This window comes from Miniopterus schreibersii (genome assembly GCF_964146895.1).
Source record: "Miniopterus schreibersii genome assembly, chromosome: X".
In the NCBI taxonomy this organism is placed as follows: Eukaryota; Metazoa; Chordata; class Mammalia; order Chiroptera; family Miniopteridae; genus Miniopterus; species Miniopterus schreibersii.
The window spans coordinates 41,009,324-41,024,686 of NC_138104.1; the positions used below are offsets into that span (position 1 = coordinate 41,009,324).

Sequence of the window (15,363 nt, forward strand, 5' to 3'; positions counted from 1 at the left end):
CACACAATACTATATACAGATGATGTATTATAGAATTCTACACCCAAAACCTATATAATTTTATTAACCTACATCACCCCCAAAAATTCAATAAAAATTTTAAAAAAGAATAATGTCCCTGCATCAGTTTTTACTAGAGCCAATCACTTGTTATTCCTGGAACATGGATCAAACACAGATTGCCCTTAGTACCAATAATCACTGATCCACATCTGTAAGAAGAATGGGAGTCACTTGGTAAAATCTCATGAATTCAAGGAGCACAGTAGTCACATCACAGGCATCAACTGGGCTCCCAAGAGTGATCATATCAATCACTTGAGGGGCAGACCAAATTCTTGTCTGGTGTCAGAAAAATGATGTCTTTAAGTCAATCCTGGTGATCCTGAGAATTAATCATGCAGCCACTTTTGTCAAGTGGTCCTCACCAGGGAACAAATTTGCTGTGGGACATGGAGCACAACTCATTTTTGTTTGTTAGTTCCAGTCTGAAAATGACTGCTGAGTAAGCAAGCACATTAAAAATCCAATTCAGGCCCTGTCTCCATAGCTCAGTTGGTTAGATGGTCATCCCCATGCCAAGTTTTCAGATTCCATCCCAGATCAGGGCACATACAAGAATCAACCAATGAATGCATAAATAAGTGGAACAACAAATTGATGTTTCCCTCTCTCTCTCTCTCTCTCCGCCCCCTCCTCTCTCTCTAAAATCAACAAATAATGTTTTTTAAGAAAAGCAAATTTTCTCCAAGTTTCCTCAGCTTGGATTGGCATCCCAACAATGTTTGGTTGGCAGCAGGATCATATGATTTTAAATACAGAGTATTTTGTCCATGTATACTCAGGTCTCAGCAAGATACTTTTTGGTCAGCTGATGTCGTGGTTTGGTGGTAGTGACACTGATGGCTAGGTGCACAGTGTCAGCTTCTCTGGCAGTGGGAGCCGCCTGGCCTGGGTCAGCTATGACATCATAGTGTCCATCCATTGCCAATGGCTCAAAAATTGTGTTCTCAACTCTCAAAAGAGACTTCCTGACCCCCCTGAGGGTGTCATTTGTCTTGGAGAATAGCATTGTAGCTGCTGGCTATGACTGCTGGCCAATGCTCTTTAACTATGATGACCACAGCTGATTGATTTTTTTTCTTCAAGCTAGACATTCCAAAACAGCATCCAGTTCAACATGTCTGCCATTAAAGTTTCCAAAACATGGAAAGAAAGCCACAATCAAGGACCCTGATACAGCCCTGGAGATGCTGCACCAGAATATCATCATTCAGTATCTATTTATGAGGTGGACAAACAAGATTGTCATAAATTTTGCACTACCAGAATCACTGGAGGCATGACAACTTGGGATTTTAAGTCATTAAGAGTCTTCTATAAAGTGCCTTTGGATAATGGGAAGCTAAGTAAGGCTCCCAGATCCAGCATAACAAACTGACAAATTGCCCCAAGGGCAGCTCTGCCATTTGCCTCATGGTGAAAAGAGCCAGCAGCAAGGAAATAATGAAGACACATATCCATTTTGAGTTTATTTTTATGTAAGGTGAAAGTTGTTGGTCTAGTTTCATTTTTTTGCATACAGCTGTCCAATTTTCCCAGCACCATTTTTTGTAGATACTGTCATGACTCCACTGGATACTCTTGCCTCCTTTGTCAAATATTAACTGACCATAACTGCATGGGTCTATTTCTGGGGTCTCTGTTCTGTTCCATTGATCTATATGTCTGTTCTTGTACAAATATCAGGCTGTTCTGATTACAATGGCTTTGTAGTACAGTTTGATACCTGGTAAAGTGATCCCTCCCACTCTGTTCTTCTTAAGATGGCTGTGGCTATTCGGGGTCATTTTTGGTTTCATATACATTTTTGTAATATTGGTTCTAGCTCTATGAAATGTGCTGCTGAATCCATAAATTGCTTTGGGTAGTATGGACATTTTAATGATCTTAATTCTTCCAATCTATGAGCATGGTATATTCTTCCACTTGTTTAAATCTTCCTCTATTTCTTTATTCAGTGTAACGTAGTTTTCCGAGTACAGGTCTTTTATATCCTTGGTTAAATTTATTCCTATGTATCTTATTTTTTGTGTTGCAAAGGTAAATGGTACTGTTTTTTTAGTTTCTCTCTCTGAAAATTCATTGTTAGTGTATAAGAATGTCATTGATTTCTGGATGTTAATTTTGTATCCAGATAACTTGCGAAATTTATCAATCAAATCTAACAGTACTTTGATGGAGTCTTTAGGGATTTCTATGTACAATATCATGTCATCTGCAAATAATGACAGTTATATTTCTCCTTTCCAATGTCGATGTCTTTTATATTTTCTTCCTATTTGATGGCTGTGGCACTGGCTTCCACTACTATGTTGAATAAGAGTGGTGAAAGTGGACATCCCTGTCTTTTTCCTGTTTTTAAGGGAAATGGTTTTAGTTTTTGCACATTGAGTATGATGTTGGCTGAGGGTTTGTCATATATGGCCTTTATTATGTTGAGGCATGCTCCCTCTATTCCCACTTTGCTGAGTTTCTATCAGAAATGGGTGCTGGATTTTGTCGAATGCTGTTTTTGCATCTATTGATATGATCATATGATTTTTTTCCTTCATTTTGTTTATGTGATGTATCACATTTATTGATTTGAGGATGTTATACCAGATTTGCATCCCCAGAATAAATCCCACTTTGTCGTGGTGTATGAACTGTTTAATCTACTGCTGAATCCAGTCCGCTAGTATTTTAGTGAGGATTTTAACATCTATGTTCATTAAGGATATTGGCCTGTAATTTACTTTCTTTGTAGTGTCTTTATCTGGTTTGGGGATTAGGATGATGCTGGCCTCATAAAAAGAGTTTGGGAGTTTTCCCTTTTGAATGTTTTGGAATAGTTTGAGTAGAATAGGTCTTAATTCTTTTAATGTTTGGTAAAACTTGCCTGTAAATCCATCTGGTCCAGGCCTTTTGTTTGCTGGTAGTTTTTTGATTACTGCTTCAAGTTCATTAGTTGTTATCAGTTTATTCAGGTTTTCTGCCTCTTTTTGATTCAGCTTTGGAAGATTGTATGCTTCTAGGAATATATATCCATTTCATCCATGTTGTCCAGTTTGTTGGCATATAGTTGCTCATAGTATTATCTTATGTTCCTTTGATTTCTGTTGGGTCAGTTGTTATATCGCCTCTTTCATTTCTGATTTTATTCATTTGGGTCCTCTCTGTTTGTTTCTTAGTGAGTCTGGCTAAAGGTGTATCAATCTTATTTATCTTTTCAAACAACCATCTCCTAGTTTCATTGTTGTTTTTTTGTAGTGTTTTTTTAGTCTGTATGTCATTAATTTCTGCTCTTATCTTTATTATTTACTTCCTTTTGCTTCCTTGGGGCTTTTCTTGCTGTTCTCAGTCTAGTTCTTTTAGTTGTTGTGTTAGTTGGCTTTGTAGAGCTTTTTCTTATTTCTTGAGATAGGCCTGTATTGCTATGAACTTTCCTCTCAGAACTGCTTTTGCTGTGCCCCATAGATTTTGGGTTGTCGTCTATCCATTTTTGTTTTATTCCATGAAGTATTTGATTTCTTCCTTGATCTCATTAGTAACCCATTCATTGTTTAATAACATGATATTTAGTCTCCATGTGTTTAAATATTTTTGAGGTTTTTTATAGTGGTTGATTTCCAATTTCATGGCATTGTGGTCAGAGAAGATGCTTGATATGATTTCAGTCTTCTTGAATTTGTAGAGACTTGCCTTGTGCGCTAACATGTAGTCTATTTTTGAGAATGTTCCACATGCACTTGAGAAGAATGTGTATTCTGCTGCTTTGGGATGAAATGTTCTGTAATGTCAGTGAAATCCATTAGATCTAGAATTTCATTTAAGGTCTGTGTTTCCCTGTTCATAATTTGTCTTGGTGATTTGTCCAATGCTGTCAGGGAGTGTTAAAGTCCTACACTATGATTGTGTTGCTGTCAATCTCCCCCTTAAAGTCCCCCAAGAAATTTCTTATATATTTAGGTGCTCCTACATTGGGTGCATATATATTTATAAGGGTTTTTTCCCTCCTGTTAGATTGATCCCTTTAATATTATGTAGTGACCATCTTTGTCCCTTGTTATGGTCTTTATTTTGAAATCTATTTTGTTATAAATAAGTATTGCTACTCTACCTTTTTTAAAATTTCCATTTGCATGGAATATTTTTTTCCATCCCTTCACTTTTAGGCTATGTGAATCTTTTGCTTTTAAGTGGGTCTCCTGTAGACTGTATATATTTAGGTCCTGTTTTCCATTCAGCAACCATATGTTTTTTGATTGGAGCATTTATTCCATTTACATTTAAGGTTACTGTTGATATATACTTATTTAATGCCATTTTTCCCTTTTATGCTGATGTACCTTTCTCTCACTATTCCTTCTTTTTCTTAATGCAGTCCTTTTAGCATTTCTTGCAATGCTGGTTTGGTGGTACTGAACTCCTTTAGCCTTTTTTTGTCTGGGAAGCTCTTTATTTCACCTTCAGTTTTAAATGATAGCCTTGTTGGATAAAGCAGTCTTGGTTGCATGTTCTTGCTTTTCATTACATTGATAACTTTATACAACACCATCCGGGCCTTAAAAGTTTCTTTTGAGAAATTTGCAGTCATCCTTATGGGGGTTCCCATGTAGATCACGGCTTGTCTTTCTCTTGTAGCCTTTAATATTCTCTCTTTGTTTTTGACTTTTGCCATATTAATTATGATGAGTCTTGGAGTGGATTTTTTTGGGTCCCTCTTGTTTAGAACCCTCTGTGCTTTCTGAACTTGTGTGGCTTTCTCCCTTGCTAGCATAAGGAAGTTTTCTGTTATTATTTCCTCCACTAAGTTCTCTATAACTTTGCTCTCATTCCTCCCCCTCTGTTACCCCTATGATGGGAAGGTTGTTTTGCTTCATGTTGTCCCAAAGCTCCCTTAGACTGTCCTCATGCTTTTTAACTGTTTATTCTTTTGCTGCTCTAATTGTGTGTACTTTTCTACCTTACCTTCTAAGTCCATTATTCTATCTTCTGCTTCACTGAGCCTGCTTTTAATTCCTTCCAGCATATTCTTGATATCAGATACAGTATACTTCATTTTTGCCTGATTCTTATTTATGATATCTAGCTCTTTTTTCATGTTTTCACTTAATTCCTCAATTTTTCCATTAAGTGTCTTGCTAATATTATTTATTTCCTTGAGCATCTTTGTAACAATTGCTATGAACTCTATTTCTGATAACTTGCTTAACTCTGTCTCAACAAGGTCTTTTTCTGGTGATTTTTTCTTTATTTTGGGGCTTGTTTCTTTTTGTCCCCTTTTTGGTGGCTCTTAGTGTTTGTATCTGTATATTAGATATATTTGCTGTCTCCCAGTCTTGTGGATTGGGATTTTGTAGTGTATGTCCAGTTGAGCTCAGAGGTGTGTTTTCCTTATACTTCTGAGCTATTTGCTCTAGTTTTTTCCCTTTTGTGGGTGTCCATTTTGGGGGTTCTTTGGGCTCCCCTGTTGTGATTGGGTCTGAATTGTTGTTGACCCATCCTTGGGAGGACTCTCCTGTCAGGTTGGCTAACTGTGTGTTTCAGCACCAACCACGTTGTGTGAGTACTGGCAAGGCAAGACAATACTCAACCAAACTACCAGGAAACAAGCAGTATCTTACAAAATATCTTGACAATCACAGTGAAAACATCCCAAGTAGAATTAGGAGTGTGAAGTGAGAACACAAATACTAAAGCAAATATAAGAAATAAAAAGAAGAGAGAAAAAATATATATAGAGAAAACAATATTATTGCTATTACTAACAAAAAATAAAAAAATAATAATAATAAACTAAAATAAAAAGTAAAAAAAAAAAAAAGAAGCTACTTGGAGATAAAAAGGTCAAAAAAAGAAAAAGATTCTAAAAGAAGGGCTAGCAAAAAATTAAAGGTAGAGAGTAGGAATAGAAAAATAGTTGAATTTGAAAAAATAAAAATACAATAAAGAGGCAAAGAGAAACAAAAAATTAAACAAAAAACAGGAAGACAGAAGGGAGAAAAAGAAAAAAATAGTTATGCCAATAGGTCAAGAAGATACAGAGAGTTAAAGCAAGGGAAGGGAGGGAGTCCAATCATTGATATAGAGGAAATTATAGAGGAAAGCAGTAATCTTATTGGTTATACTGATAATGTCCCAGAAATTAACCAAGGAATATATAGAAAATCTTGATAATAGAACAAAAGACAAAACAAAATGAAGGCAAAATAAACAAAACAAAGAACAAGCTAAGCAAAACAAAATTCTTTTAAAAAAAATTAATTAAAATATTTAAATATTTTTAAAAATTGTAAAATTTAAAAAGAAAACATTTTTTTTCATTTCTCTTTTTCTTAAAAAAAAAAAAAGTCAATCACATGAGTTTCATCTGGGCAGCTCTGGTTGTCTGCAGCCCACTGATTTTTATGCTGATTTCAGTTCTTTTGGGATGTATTTGTGTATCAACCAATGTCAGGGACTTTGTGTTTGGCTCTGGTGTCCTTAGGTAGTTGACTGATCTGAGTCTCTCTGTGAACAACCTACACTTGTCGGCTATTTTGTTTCCCCCTTGTGGTTGCCTGGTCTTAATCCAGAGTCTTCTAAAGAGTCTTTAGGGTGCAGGATGGCTAGTGTAGTTCAGGATATCACTCCCCTTACTTAGAGGTTTGCTGTTAGGCACTCACTGTGGGGTAGTTTGTCTCTGCTTCAAAGCCAGCTCCTCAGTGTTTACCTTATCTTCCAATTCTAGTACCCCATACAATGGCCTACTACAGTTTCAGATAGAGTTCGGCCTGCTGCCTTTTCAGTATGGGCCCTTTCAGCAGCCTGGGCTCAGTGGGTTCGATTAAAAAACATTCCAGTGAGCACTTTGCCTGCCCAATACCCCACAGGGCTTTTTAGTTTTTCCTCCAGTTCCCAAACAATAGTCCCTGAGAGTTTTATTCTTCTAATGTCCTCCTGTGAGCTGTTCTCCTTTCCCCATAGGACTGGGCCCTGCAGGGGATATCTGAAGCTTCAGTGAGCTGAATCAGCCCCTTTTGTGTTGGGGGTAGTGTTCCGAGCCTGCAGGAGAAGTAAGCATACTCCATCCCTTTTTTCGCAGATCTGGTTGGTTGATTGCACTGGGCATGCTAATTTTAAAATCTCCACAATGCAGACATAAATCCCAGGTTTCACTGGTCTGTCTCCCCAATGCAAGCCAGGAAGGTGAACTCCGGTTCAAGTGATCAAAAACTCAAAAAGGCACAAAACAACACACAAGCATAGAGTCTGCCCTTCAATGTCCCGCAGCCCCCAAGCCTTGGCACCAGGCAGGTATGGTCACAAAGTCAGTCTCATGGAGCTCCCCTGCACAGCTGACCTTAGTAAAGCTGGGGCGGTTCCTTGTGTGCTATCCCGCCCACCCCTCAGGGCAGGTCAAAAGTCCCAGAATTGCCCACCGGGAGCTGAGGCAGCTGGAGAACAAATCCACCCCTCAAGGAGCTCCAGTCCCTCTATGGTGGTGGGAAGGCTCTCTTTCCCTTCCCTGTGTGACACAGATCAAATGCTTTCTGGTGTTCTACATAATGCCTTACAATAAGGCAGATGGTCCCTGTATATAGCTGTACAGTGCAGCCCTCTGGCCCCTTTCTATTTGGGAGCCACAAACTGTGGGACTGCCTTTCCTATGGGTCAGCACTCAGTGCAAAAAACACCTGTTGCGGCTGCCATTAGAAGCTTTGTTTCACTTAGAATGCGCTGTCCCCTTCACTCAGGTACACTGTCTCCTGGTTCCCTCTTCCCTCTGTGCGGAGTTCTCCTTCCTTTCTGCTCACTCGAGGACTGAGATTCCAGCTTTTGGATGGGAGTCCACACTCCTAAGAGGAAGGAGCTTTGCAGTCTCTAGCCCTAGGGCCTTGGCTCCCAGCACAAGCTTCAGGGGAGACTCCCTCATTCTACGCCCCACCCTGTCTTACCAGACTCTATGATGTTTCTTCAGTGCTCCCTACTCGAAATATGTCTACTTAGGCATATTTTTCTGTTTTTTCCATGCTGGTTACACTGAATTTTAGCAGGAAATTGAGTCTGTGGCTGGGAGCAAGGTCACTCTACTTCTTCTCATAGGGCCACCATCTTCTCCCACCCCAACTACTGTTCTATACAAAAGTGTCTGCCATGATGGAACTTACATTCTACTGAGGGGATACAGGAAATGAAATAAATTAAATATGTGGAATATTAGATGATGATAGATGCAATAAAGAAAAATGAAGAGCAGAGAAGGGAGACAGAGAGTTGATTGTGTAGTTTTTAATTGCCTGCTTAGGAAAAGCCTACCTGTAAAGATGATGTTTAAGTAAAATCTTGAAGGGTTAAATCATGTGAATTTAGAATAAAATTCCAGGCAGAAAAAACAAACATCTATAAAATAGTACCCATGCAATAATTTTCAAAATATGGAAAGAAGGTTCATGTGGCTGCATTAGTTTGAACGAAAGTGGGAGATTAGCAGGATTGGAGGTCAGAGGTAGTGGATACTTGAGATAAGATAATACAGAGCCTAGTAAACCATTCCAAGAATTAAAAATTATACTCTGAGATAAGTAAGCATTTACATGGTTTTGAACAAAATAATTACATTAACTTGTTAATTTACCTTATTAGTTAATGAAAAGTTTTGCCTTGAACAACTAGAAAAATGGAATGGTCATTGACTGAAATAGGGAAGAATCTTAGTCAATCAAATTTGGGGCACAATATAAGAGACTTAGTTTTGAACTCATTAAAATTGAGCTGAGTTAGATATCCAAGTAAGATTTTGAATAAGTTTCTGTATATATGAGTTAAGTGTTAAAGAAGAGGTCAGGGCTGGAGATATAAATAAGAGATTTGTCAATATACTAATGGGACAATATGGCAATTTAATTTTGGCATGAATCATCTGGAGTTATCACAGACCACAAAGTTAAGAACACAGCTACCAATAAGACTGTCCTCATGTCACATTCCAGCCATTATTTCAAGGGTCCCAAGTCCACTTGAACTCTGACCAACTGACTACAAATTTGGGGATTCACAAATTTGGGTATGCTCATCCCAGGTTGGTAGGAAAACTCACAGAATATAAGAGAATGCTATCGCTAAGTTTAAAGTTTATTATGAAAGATAAAATCCAGGATCAGCCAAAAGAAAAGACATATGGTGAGGTCTGGGAGACTCCTAAATGTAATGTTTCCATGCCCTTTCCTCACAAAATCAGGGTGTTTCACTTCCTTGCACATTGATGTATTCGCCAGCAAAGGAGTTTTATGGAATCATTGTCCCGAGTTTAATTGGGGTGCCAATAAAATAAAAATTTAAATTAAGCATGATTGATTGGCTCGATGATCACATGATTGGACGCAACCACTGATATCCCTTCCTTCGCCAGATAGGTAGGTAATGCTGATATCACGTGGTTCAAAACTCCAACCTTGTAACCCTAAGGTTGGTCTTTCTGGTGTGGCCTGCCCCCATTCTGAATCATCTCATTAGTATAAATTATCTAGGAGCTCACTGTGAGTGATCTCATTAACATAAATTATCTCACCCCACTATGAATAACAGACAGTTCTATCATTTGGGAAATTCCAAAGGTTTAGAGGTTTCCTACCAAGAATGAGAAACAAAGACCAGATGAATTATTATACATTAGATTATATGTAAGGTCATGACGCTGGATTAAATTACATAGAATATGTTTGTAGATAGAAAAGAGAAGAGGTTCAAGGTCTGATTGTTGGGGCACCCAAATGGTAAGAGGTCAATAAGATGAGAGTGTATATGAGGAATCTGAGGAAAAGGTGTCAATCAGGTAGCAGGTGAATTGAGTGTCCTGGAAGCTGAATAAAGAAAGTGTTTTATGGAGAGAGAAATGATCATCTATGTAAAATGCTGTTGAAAGATTAGGTGTGATGAGGCCCCAAATATGGCCATCAGATATAGCAGGGTGCCATTGTACTAAGAACCTAAGTAAGAGTAGTTCAGTGACATGGTGATAGCAAAAATCTAATAGGTGTGGATCCAAGAGAGAATTGAAGAATGTGAATCTGGTTGAAAGGTACATGGGGGTTCTTTCTATAATTCCTGCAACTTTTGCATATGTTTTATTTCAATATAAAACTTTATATAAGATAAATAAAGAAAAAGAATTTGAGTGGAAGAATTAAGAAAAAAGACTGAATATAATTTTTTCAAAGCATTTTCCTGTAAGTGGAAGGAAAGGAATGCAACATTAGGGGAAGTGGAGTTAAGAGAATTTGTTTTGTTTTGGTAAGATGAGAGAAATAACAAAATATTTCCCTTGCTGATTGGGGGTGGGGAAGGGGAGAATTTCCAAAAGAATATCCTTTAGTAGGTCAGAGGGGATGGGATCTCATACACGAGTGGAGGGGCTGATGTTAGCTAGGAGCATGGACAATGTACTCTAACAGAAAAGAAGGTAGAGGGTACAAGCACAAATGTTGGTAATTATGTAGATGCTGTAGTGAGAACCTTTGGCAGTTCTCTTCTGATTGCTTCAATTTTTTCTGTGAGGTAGGAAGCAAAGCACATCCAATAAAGTGTTAATATCCAAAACATATAAGGAACTCATGCAACTTAACAAAAGGAAGACAAACAATCCAATTAAAAAATGGGCGAAGACCTAAATAGACACTTCTCCAAAGAGGACATTCAGAGGACTAAGGGACATATGAGAAAATGCTCAATGTCACTAACCATCAGAGAGATGCAAATTAAAACCACAATGAGTCATCACTTCATACCTGTCAGAATAGCTACCATCAACAAATCAAGGAATGGCAATGGCATGGCAAGTGCTGGTGAGGGTGTGGAGAAAAGGGAAGCCTAGTACACTGATGGTGGGAATGCAGACTGGTGCAGCCACTGTAGAAAGCAGTATGGAGTTTCCTCAATAAATTTAAAATGGAATTGCCATTTGACCCAGTGATCCAACTTCTAGGAATATATCTTAAGAAACCTGAAACACCAATCAGAAAGAACTTATGAACCTCTATGCTCATAGCAGTGCAATTTACAATAGCTAAGATCTGGAAACAGCCCAAGTGCCCATCAGTAGATGAGTGGATAAAAAAGCTGTGGGACATTTACTGCCGGAAGCTGTTCCATCCTTGCTGCTTGACACAGTCCTTCAAGGAGGAGACATTTGCACAGCCATTGCTCCATGGGACTTGGCGTGTGGCATATCCCTCTTCCTATGCTTATTCCCCTTTCTAATGCTCTGTGTCCTTACCTGAGTCACTGCACCAGAAAAGGGCATTGCCTTAGCTGGAAACTTTTCCCTAGCCAAGGGGATTGGATGGGACTGGAAAAGACAATGATTCAGTAAAGGCCCCAAGGAGTACAGAAATATGTGCTGTTTATGAGGAACTCAGACTCAGACTGTCAGCAGAAAGTTTAGGACTTGTTAGGCCCATTACCACAGGAAGTTCCCCACTGGGGAAAAGGCCTGGGTTCAGGCCCCTGCTGACTCGCTGGCACAGGGCTATTCCCAGAGAAATGACTAGTAAGTCCCTGCTAAGGAATATAATACTGGGGAATGTTTATATTTGGGGAAAATTATGGGAATCACCACAAGGAAAAAAGAAGCCTAGGACTAAAGTTGTTTCAAACTACACCTATGCCTTTGCCATACACAGGATATTATAATGAGGACGGATATAGCACAGTCATGCACAGAGGCAAACATACACGGGTACGGGATATCACAAGCTTCTTAGAAAGGTTAGGGAGCCCAGCAGGGTGTGGCTCAGCGGTTGAGCATCGACCTAAGATCCAGGCGATCAGGGTTCGATTCCCGGTCAGGGCACATGCCTGGGTTGTGGGCTGCAGCCGATCAATGACTCTCTCATCATTGATGTTTCTATCTCTCTCTCTCCCTCTCCCTTCCTCTCTCTGAAATCAATAAAGATATATATTAAAAAAAAAAAAAAAGAAAGGTTAGGGAGATGGGGGCCCCCCTTGGTGCCTGTTAGAGGAGAAGGTAAAAAAAGGCTTTGAGCAAACAACTTAGAAAATGCCATTGCAAAGTATGCAGGCAGTTTCCTTATCTGATAGCTGCAGGGAATGCAAGTGGAGAGACAGGCTGGGTGCCAGACAGGTGGTCAGTCACCACAGTTAACAACAATCACACACAAGTGACAGAACCCTTACTTAGGACTTGCATAACCTTTACATAAGAAAAGCTGGTTTAGTTATTCTCCTTTTAGCTATGTGCTAGAGCAATAAAATAGTAACTTTAGAATAAAATAACAAACTAGAGATTAACCTGTAGAATAGCCTATAGAAATATATAAACAATAGATAAGACTAAAATCAACATAGCTAAACAGAAATAAATTCTTTAGCAAAGGTCAGATAAGAAAGTATAAACATTAACTGTGAAAGGTCAAAACAGAAACCAGAGCAAAGCATGATGTCATGTTGTTTAACCAGCAATAAAATCAAATAGTATAAAGATAGTTGTAACAAGGCAATAAAGAGAGAACATGATTGTCCTGATGCTCTGAATGCTCTCTCCATGTCCTTCATTCCTCGCAGACGCTGTCCACACTTTTGGGGACCCCTGGACCTCTGGGGCTGGACCCCGGCAATTTACACCACGAAATACTATGCAGCTGTATGGACAATAGAAATACAGCATGACTGTTAGCCAGCACTGAATGCCCTCTTGAGGTTCATGGTCAGGAAATAAAGTGACACCACTAAGCGATATTACAGAGGTTGGCAAAAGTAGGTTTACAGTTTTTTGTATGGAAAATAATACATTAATTAATAAATAAATATTACAAGAATAAACTCTGTTTCATGTACTCACAACTGTAAACCTAATTTTTCCCACCCCTATATGTTTTCCCAGCTGTGTTCAGCTGCATGCATGCAGGCAACGTTTACACTAATATTGTATGAAACCAGTGTTGCAGTTTTGCTAAGTGACTAGGAGCAACATAGTGGAGGACATATTCAAGCTAGTGATTGCAATAATTAAAATTTAAGCTCAAGAAATAGCAAAGATTAGTAGCAAAAATTTGCTCAATTATCTACACAAGATGAAGTAGTAAATTTTAGTATTTATGGATAAGACTGTTAGTGTTATTGTTAGAAAAGCATTTTTAAATTAGAAAACAGAATTGTTAGGAATTATTGATTCTAAACATCTTACTATTTAATATATTTATGAAAATAGCAGCATATTTTAAAGTGGCACACTTAAATATAAAGTTTGTGTTATCTTTCAGTTTGATAGCTTTTTCAAATACCATTCCATATTGTTACAAAAGGTAAGCATTGACTTAACTTTTTAGAGCACACAGTTCTCATATAGTTTGTTATTCGAGCTTTAAAGTTAAAGATGTTTTTAATTTTAATATATTTTCCTACATAACATTGTTTCAAGCACAGCCCAAAATGACAACCCAAAATGTTGTTGAACAGCACAAGTTTTTCCAGTTATTTTCCACACTTCTCTATTATGTTTTCATGATAACACGGAATACTTCATGATTTCATTGAAGCAAATGAAATCAGTCAACCATGTAGTAGCTGACCACTAATTGATTGTTAATTTTTTAAGTAACAAATTATTTCTTTACAACACTTGGAGGTAATAAATACTTCTATAAGTTTTAAAAATAGAGAAAATTAAACATGAAATAAAATCTCAACAAACCTAAAACTTTACTAATTTTAGCAACCAACCCAACCACCCAATTTTAACCTAATTGTAAAAAAAAAATCTGCCATATTTCTTTTTTCTCTTTTTTATTATCATAATATATGGCAGGTACTAGCAAGTTATGAGGTGAGTATACTTTATAATTAACTTGAGATGTGATATTCCACTAAAAATAGAGGGAGATTCAGAGATAGGTAATTTGGAGCTAAATTAAATTCTAGTAAGCCTATTTTGTAATAATAATTAAACTATGAATATTTCTTAGATATTTCCAATGAAGCACAACTACAAATGTAAATTCACATTTACAAACAATATGCAACTTAGAAAAATAAAGTTCAGTGACCTTAAAATTCAGGAAGAAATTAGTGATGATGCATTCTTCTTCTGTTCCAAAGGAAAGGGTTCATTGAATCAAATGATGATTAGAAAAATCAGAAGGAGAACCTAGATAATTTATTTTGTTTCATTTTAACCCAATCTATGGATGGTAAAAGAAATGTGTTAATGTTTTTAACCAGCCTGTATGCTACTCAAGGTTGCTTCTAACCAAGCAGAAACCTTTGTGACTATTCACAGAATGGATTTACGTGTTATAGTAATTTTTAAATTCTTTAAAACCAACAGTATATTTTCTCTTTAAGAATCAAATTGGCTGTCTTGTTTAATTTGTCATTAGACTTTCAATCTACAAACAAAATTAGGAAAGATGATTGAAATCATTATTCCATGCAGACATGACCTAAACATCATATTCTAAGATTAAATATTATTTTTATAAATTACTTAACCTAATCAAAATTTAGATTATATTATAGCAAATCAAATTATATTTTGTTATGATAGTTTACACAAACCTTGTGATAATAACAAAAAAAAAGCTTACAATAATTAGCCAGTAAAACCATAATTATTAAATCATACTATTTCCACAGTTTATATTATATGATCATTCATTTAAAAAGATAAATGTTATATAGCAAATAAAATGAAGCACAACTACAAAGATAAGAGTCATCCCTGAGATATTCAAATATTATGCTTATTTTTAATTCTGATACAATTTAATAATAATCTACATTTATGTTCTGCAAAACCAATGGAATATAACCACATAGAAATGTTTTGGGAATACCATTGTTTTTGAAACTAAGATCCAAATTATAAATAAAATGTGATAGTTCAATCAGAGCTTTGATGAAGTTTAGTCAAGTATGTCTCTAGAAGATTTCAGTGCAAACAAACATATGCAAGTTTCTGATAATATTGTTTCTCAGAAGTCTTAGAGAAGATAAATTCATTTAGGCATTATTAAATCTGTTATCAGAATTATATGACTAATGTATTTTTTTACATAAAACCTATGATCCTTTAAATTAATATTGCATCCATATGTAAAAGCCATTTGCAAACAACTAGTCAGTTCAGTAGAAATACTGAAACAGTGGCTTGGTTAAATTTGTTGATCATGTATACAGGATGTCCCCAAATATATATACACACTTTAACAGCTGATAGCTCAATTTTGAAAATGAAATGTATGTATTTTAATAAACACTGCCTTTATAATTACTCAGCTTGTGTATATATTTTTGGAGACATCATACATATATATACATATA

At 36.8% G+C, this 15,363-nt stretch overlaps 1 pseudogene across 1 annotated transcript; it reads left to right on the plus strand.

Moving 5' to 3' along the window:
* The first annotated feature begins 112 nt into the window (after nucleotides 1-112).
* LOC308550935 (actin-related protein 2/3 complex subunit 1A pseudogene) lies at nucleotides 113-1,409 on the plus strand (annotated as a pseudogene). The gene is made up of 2 exons: nucleotides 113-540; nucleotides 753-1,409. The product of its transcript is annotated as an actin-related protein 2/3 complex subunit 1A pseudogene (transcript).
* Nucleotides 1,410-15,363: the final 13,954 nt, after the last annotated feature.